The following is a 7,202-nucleotide window of genomic DNA, read 5'->3' as shown; positions in this document are numbered from 1 at the left end:
TACAATGGGTGAAGAGTGATTCCCGCACAAAATGATGCAGCTTGTCCAGTGTAAAGGTGCAGGGCAGTGCTTTAGGCACTCCAGTTTGGTGTGTCAGGTAGCAGATTCTGTGCCCACGGTTCTCCATAAAGTGCAACGCTGATCTTTTCCTGTATGAGGAGGAACCTCTTTGTTCTCAGTCACCATTTACCCCGCTGCATTCTTCATTGTGGAAAGCACACTGTGGGAGGGCATCAACGAGAAGGACTTTAAACTCACTTTAGTTTAGTTTTGAGATATAATGTGGAAACAGGCCCTTCGGCCCATCAAGTCCGCACTTGACCAGTGATCACCCTGCACACTAACACCATCCTACACACTAGGGACAATTTACAAATTTCACCGAAGCCAATTAACCTATAAACCTGTCTGTCTTTGGAGTGTGGGAGGAAACCGGAGCACCCGGAGAAAACCCATGCAGTCACGGGGAGAACATACAAGCTCTGTACAGACGGCACCCGTAGTCAGGATCGAACCCGGGTCTCTGGTGCTGTAAGGCGGCAACTCTATCACTGCTCCACCGTGCCGCGCTTTATATAAAAGATCTTTTTTTTCAAGCTGACCCTATTAGTTGGGTAGAAAATCACCAGGAAATTTCCAGAGTCTTAGCATAATTGTTCTCAGAAGTAATGCACATTATGTGGTCTGGGTCGTCAGACTGTTGCACAGATCTTAAAACCGAACGATATTAAGACATTAAAGGAAACCCCCTATGTGAAACATGTAACAGATGGAAGCTAGTGATGAGCCACAAGGTTGGCCTGAGGGACTCTGCAAATGGAGGTTACAAAACTGTTTAGGTAAAGTACTGAGACAGGCTGCACAGCTGTCATTGGATCCTACAGGAAAAAAAAATCAATCTAAAGGTTTAACCTTTCGCAGAAAGGTCAAAATACCCTCTTTAAGCCTAAACCTAAACGTGGTGAAATAATTTTCCAAATCCTGGGATGAATGTGATGGCTGAAATCCGTACCATCATAAATAAAACACCCCTCTAATTGCTCTTCAAGAGATTTGTCACTTTATGGTTATATTGAAAATCGCTTGCTTTTGAATCACATGGTTCCATCTCGTTAATAAGCCTAACTTCTGAAGTTATCACAAAGAAAGAATCACTTCCCCGAAGAAAATCCTTGCTCTCTAGCGATCGACCGAACACAAATGTTTGAAAATGACCGAACAGGTTTGATGATTAGAATTTTTGAACCATGGAACTGTGGTTAAAATTGAGAACAGATATGGACGTGGAAAGATAAATCTGTGAGTCACTAATGTCCCTATGCGGACATAATTTATCATTTTGGCAACAAAAGAACCGTCACACTCTCTTACATCACACTGTGCCGTAGGTATTGGACTGCCCTCCAGTTCACATTAATGCATGTACTTGGTTCTCCTCTGATGGCTGCTCAGGATCAGGTATAGACACACCAGTCAAGCTGTCAGGTTTGCCGATGCTACCTGGGGCTACAGACTTGACAGGTTGGAGGGGATCTGTTTGAGCAGACTATTCACATGATCCCTGCTGTTTCCCCTGCTCGTTCACAGAGTCTCGCTCTTGAAAGGCAAAGTTATGGCATCCTCTTCCAACGTCTCTCGGGGAGGCTGTTCTCCAGCAACGCAACTTAATGTCAGGAAGGCTATCATCTAAGGGGAATTAAAACGATTGTAGTTCCCCTCTCTGCCGGCTGGTTGGGGTTTTTTTCCCATGTCATCAAAAGCGCGGAGCAACAATAGAACAATGGCTGGACGATGATAAGACATATTTTCAGGTCCAATTAGTCAGATCATCTCTTTATGTCCCTGCAGAACGTTGATGTGTTTCTCTGCGTGGAGGAGGATGATGAGGTGAGTAAACTTGTCAGTGGTAATAAAAAGCCGGCAATCTTGCTTAAGGCCACTTTGACTTCATCCTGAAATCTGCCCCGTTCACGCGACAGCAGCCTGCTCTGGTTCCAACACGAACTTGGGAGGGGGGAGGGGGGGGGGGCAAGTAAATCACACCGACTACTCGTCAGGTGATATCCCTCGCTCTTTGGAAATACAGGAAATACCACTGTCAACCAAGGAGCCATTCGGCATCAATTAGCGTTCATTGAATGATATTTGAAATTAAACGTGGCACATCTGTGTTGTTAAAAATTGTCAAAACAATGTTGACGGTGGTTTACAGTCAACAGACGGAGTCACATGGGCGCTGGAACTCCAAAGGATATTAAGGTCTTCTAAAGCCCAAAATACAAAAGAGTTTAACAGACCTGACTTTCCTGGGTAACCCTGGAGCATCGGACTCTCAAATCTTTCATTAATGTGGTTCCCGTCCCTGCATTTTTCTGAATAAGCCCTTTAGGTGTAAGAGGCAGGGGATATCCAGCACAGAAAGGTCTGACGCTTGCAGATCGAATGGATCGTCTGCAGATTCACTGGAAACTGACAAACCCACAACAGAACCTCAGCGGGTCAGGCAGCTCTGGAGAAAGGGAAAAGATGACGTTTCGGGCCGAGACCCATCTTCAGACCCAAAATGTCACCTATTCCTTTTCTCAAGAGATGCTGCCTAATTCGCTGAGTTACTCCAGCACTTTGTGTCTATCTTCGGTGTAAACCTGCATCTGCAATTCCTTCCTACATAACAGAACCTGTTGCCTCAACATAAAGCTCTTCCCAAGTCCTCTTTGTTTTGCTGTGACATTACTTCACTTAATTCCTTACCCAGCACAGAATTTTCAATCGGCTATCTTTACCACAGTGACCTTTCTGACAAAATGAATCCATCTTTGTTTAGGTTAACATTCTGTGATTGATGTAAATGTTGATTTATCTATAGTTGAGCATCCACCAATGTTTATCTCAAACTAGCCACCAGGAAGTACAAGGAAAACCCATTGATCGGTGGCTTTCCTGAGTTTTCTTCCCAATCTTTGGAGAAACATCTCAACTGCACCATCATTCTCTGATCAATATCTAAATGTGCAGTGAACTGCAGAGATTGATTCACGTAAGACAGAAAAAAAAGGAAAGAATAGAAAGAATATTTCCATGGCACTCTATCCAATCTTAGGATGACCCGAAGCAGTTCACAGCCAGAGAAACATTTACACACATAGGATTTCACTATAAACGAATGTGACAATCTCCTTTAGTGATTTTAGGTAGATAAACATTTATATTAGATTAGTGAGAAGAAACAAGGAACTGCAGATGCCAGAATCTTCTGCAAAACATACAATACTGGAGTAATGCAGCAGTCAGACGGCTTCCCTGGAGAACTTGGATAAGTAACGTTTTGGGTCAGGACCCTTCCTCAGACTGAAGAACGATCCCAACCCGAAATGGGTCCCAAGCAGACACTTCTTCAGACTGAAAAAAGGCTCCTGATCTGAAATACCACCTTTCTATGTTCCCCAGAGATACTGCCTGACCTGCTGAGTTACTCCAGCATTTTGTGTTTATATTAGATTAGACCAGTTAATTGTTGTGTACAACAGGGTGTAGTGAAATTCCTTGTTCACAAGAAGCTTACAGAGTAAACAATATCCATACAGTAATGATAATTACAATCATAAATGTAACTATGAATGCAAAAGAACAGAATAATATAAGATTGTAGTGTAATACAAAGTGTAAAAATATTCAAGTACGATAATCGAACAACTGACTGAGGTAAAGTTAAGTGTAAGAGTATATGGTAGCATCTCCGGGAAGGAGGTATTTAGTTCAGGAGTCGGATAGCAATGGAGAAGAAGGTGTTCTTATGTGTGGACATCCAAGCATGCAAGCTCCTGTATCTTCTTTAAGAAGGTAGAGGAGAGAAAAAGGAATGGTATGGGTGGCAGGCATCTTTGACCATATCCCCAGCCTTCCTGATGTAAATCACTGCGTAGATGGACTGGATGGGAAGAAATGATGAGCTTGTGATCGACTAGGCTATGTTCACCACTCTTGGCACGTTTAGGTAGTCGAGAGGACAGTTGGTGCCATGCCAGGATAAGATGCATCTCATCAGAATCCTTTCCATTGCACATCATTAGAAATGTGAGAGAATCCTCGAAGTACTGTCGAATCTTCTCAGAAGCCAAGGAAAGTAAATGCGCTGATGATCTTTCTTGATCGCCACATCAATGTGAAAGGAACAGATTAGGTTGCTGGTGACATGGATGCCTCGGCGCCAGTATTGAGGGATAGGGTGGAGAAAACGTTTATAACCAACACTAACCAACTGAGGTCTGCAAGTCAGGAAGTTCAGAAGCCAGTTGCAGAGTCAAGCCAAGGCCCAGAGGTTTAGGAATGAGCTTATTAGGCATTATGGTGTTGAAGGCTGTTTTAGTCAATGAATAGCATTCTTTCATATTGTCAAGGTAATCCAGAGCTGAATGTAGTGCAAGGAGATGGTGTCTTCCATAGACCAATTTTTCCTTTATGCAAACTGGGTAAGACTCTTACTTGTCTTTCACTTCTGTTGCCTCAAAGTCTGTGCCTTTGACGGTACAGCACCCCCTCAGCACTGCACTGGAGTGTCAGGCCCAGATATGATTGATTGATTGATTGACTGGTCGACTGATCAGTTGATCGGTTGATCGATTGATCGGTTGATCGGTTGGTCGATTGATCGGTTGGTCGATTAACCTGCAAACCCGTACATTTTTGGAATGTGGGAGGAAACCGGAGTAACCGGAGGAAACCAAACAGTCACAGAGAGCACATGTGAACTTCATGCAGACAGCACCCGGGGTCAGGATCCAACCTGGGTCTTCAGAGCAGTGTGAGACAGCTGCTCTACCAGCTGAACCACATACTTACTGATCCAGGCTTAAGAGTGCTATCAGTACCAAGGATATTACTTAAAGAAGTAGAGAAAGTATCTTGAAATTAAAAAAGAAAAGAATAACTATTATTTTAGGTTGTCCACCCCAAATTCTTGGTGAACAATGGCTGATATGTCCCCCCCATTCACAAGAAGGGAGAATGACCTGCTTCCATCGCTGTGTTGTCAGTGAGTGCTTACTGACCTCAAGAAGAAGAAGTAGGTCAACTAGTTCAATGTCTACAATTTATCAGAATCAGGACTGACACTTTCTCAGCTTATAAATTCTGTCTGATTTCATGAGGTTTCATATTCAGCCTCCACAGCTGGTCAATATTATAGACAATAGTCATACCTAACCACTTCCTCTCAACAGTTTTATAACGACATTCAATAAACTTCTATGACAGAATTTCTTTGTTATTAGTTTATGTTAAGGTCTGGATTTTGGATTCCACGTTCTTGACATATTTTACATAGCAGGGAGTCAGATTTTCTTTCGCCTTCTTTTCAGTTTAGCAATTGTGAGAAAGTACAATGTTGTCCCTGTTTCCACTCCTGTTGAATGAGCCTTATTCTTGTCTAAAAAATTTATATTTAACAAATGATTGCCAAATTGTCTGCTGTACTGGATTATGGACCTAACATGTGAATGAAGCCCCTGGACCCCTTTGATGAAAACGATACATCTCAAAGGTAGCAGGACATATGGAACAGCTTTGGAGCTACAAGTGCTGGCTGTGTTGTACTTTTAGAAAGCTTGCACGTTTGAATCTGAAGCTATCGTTTCACGAGCACTTCTGACAAGCCGGGCTAGAAGTAGTTTCAAAGGGGGAAAAAATGTTTTCTTTAATTCTGTGTAACATCTCCAGCTTCTGACTCATAATGCCTTAAATGCAGCAATAGAAAATTTGCAAGGAATCTGCCAGCTCTTATTTTCAATATTATAAAAATAAACTGCTAGAAATAAAATGCTGGAGTAACACAGCGGGTCAGGCAGCATCTCTGGAGAAAATGAATAGGTGACTTTTCGGGTTGTGACACTTCTTCGGCACTTATTTTCCTTTGCTTTCGTTTGCTTAGTTTAGCTTAGTTAAGATTTAGTTCAGTTGCGTTTTAGTTGAGTTTTAGTTTAGTTTAATTTAGTTTAGTTTAGTTTAGTTTCGAGATACAGTGCAGGAACAGGCTCTTCAGCTTACCGAGTCCGCGCTGACCAGCGATCATCTTCGACTAGCACTATCCTACACACTAGGGAAAACTTATAATTTTCATCAGCCAATTACTGTACAAGCCTCTACGTCTTTGGATTGTGGAAGGAAATGGATCAGATGCATCAACCACTTTAACAAGAATAGTTACTTCACTGAGATTTTTGAGCCATGAATTAAGGGGATCTGGCAGGAAAGTGGAGTTCAAGCTAAGGATCGTTGGCCATTGATGTTCAATTCCTACTTTTTTAGTTTAGTTTAGAGATACAGCATGGAAATAGGCCCTTCGGCCCACCGACCAGCGATCCCCACACATTAACAGTATATGAAGCCTACTAACCTACAAACCTGTATGTATTTTGGAATGTGGGAGGAAACCCATGCAGTCACAGGGAGAACGTGCAAACACCATACAGACAGCACCCGTACTCAGGATCTAACCCATGTCTCTTGCACTTCTTCTTCTTGCGTTTGAGGTCTACAGGTCTCTTGCACTGCAAGGCAGCAACTCTACCACGGCACCACGATGCTGTCCTGGCGAATCTTCATTCTGAAGTCAACACCAACATTTTTGCTTCACCATCTGTTGTCTTTGAAGTAACTTACATATAAAAAAACTAACTAATTTTCAGAACCTTTATATCAACATCTTGATGTAGGTTTAATCTGTTGGTCAAAACAGTCTGCCTAATAAAATAAAATTTAGACATGTTATACCATATTATGTGGACAAATTAAGCCACTCTGATTAGTGTAGACTCCCTTGTTAAATTATGACATTTCATGCAGATTTTACAATATCAAGAGCACTGTGATAAACCTGGTCCATAAGGGAGCAAGCAAGCCAGCATCTCTCACACCTATGCCCTGTGGTATTTGATCTTTCCTCCCTAGAAATGGTGTAACTATTTGCATTCCTAAAACACTTTGATAAAAGTAAAGTGTAGGAAGAAACTACGTATGCTAGTTTAAGCCGAAAGTAGACACAAAAAACTGGAGTAACAGAGGGCCAGGCAACATCTCTGGAGAGAAGGAATGGGTGACGCTTCGGGTCGAGACCCTTCTTCAGACTCTGTGTCTCCCTCTCCCTTGACTCTCAGTCTGAAAAAGGGTCTCGACCGGAAATGTTACCCATTCTTTCTATCCAGAGA

This window comes from Amblyraja radiata, chromosome 23, assembly GCF_010909765.2.
Source record: "Amblyraja radiata isolate CabotCenter1 chromosome 23, sAmbRad1.1.pri, whole genome shotgun sequence".
Taxonomy (NCBI): domain Eukaryota; kingdom Metazoa; phylum Chordata; class Chondrichthyes; order Rajiformes; family Rajidae; genus Amblyraja; species Amblyraja radiata.
This window is presented reverse-complemented; position numbering follows the sequence as displayed.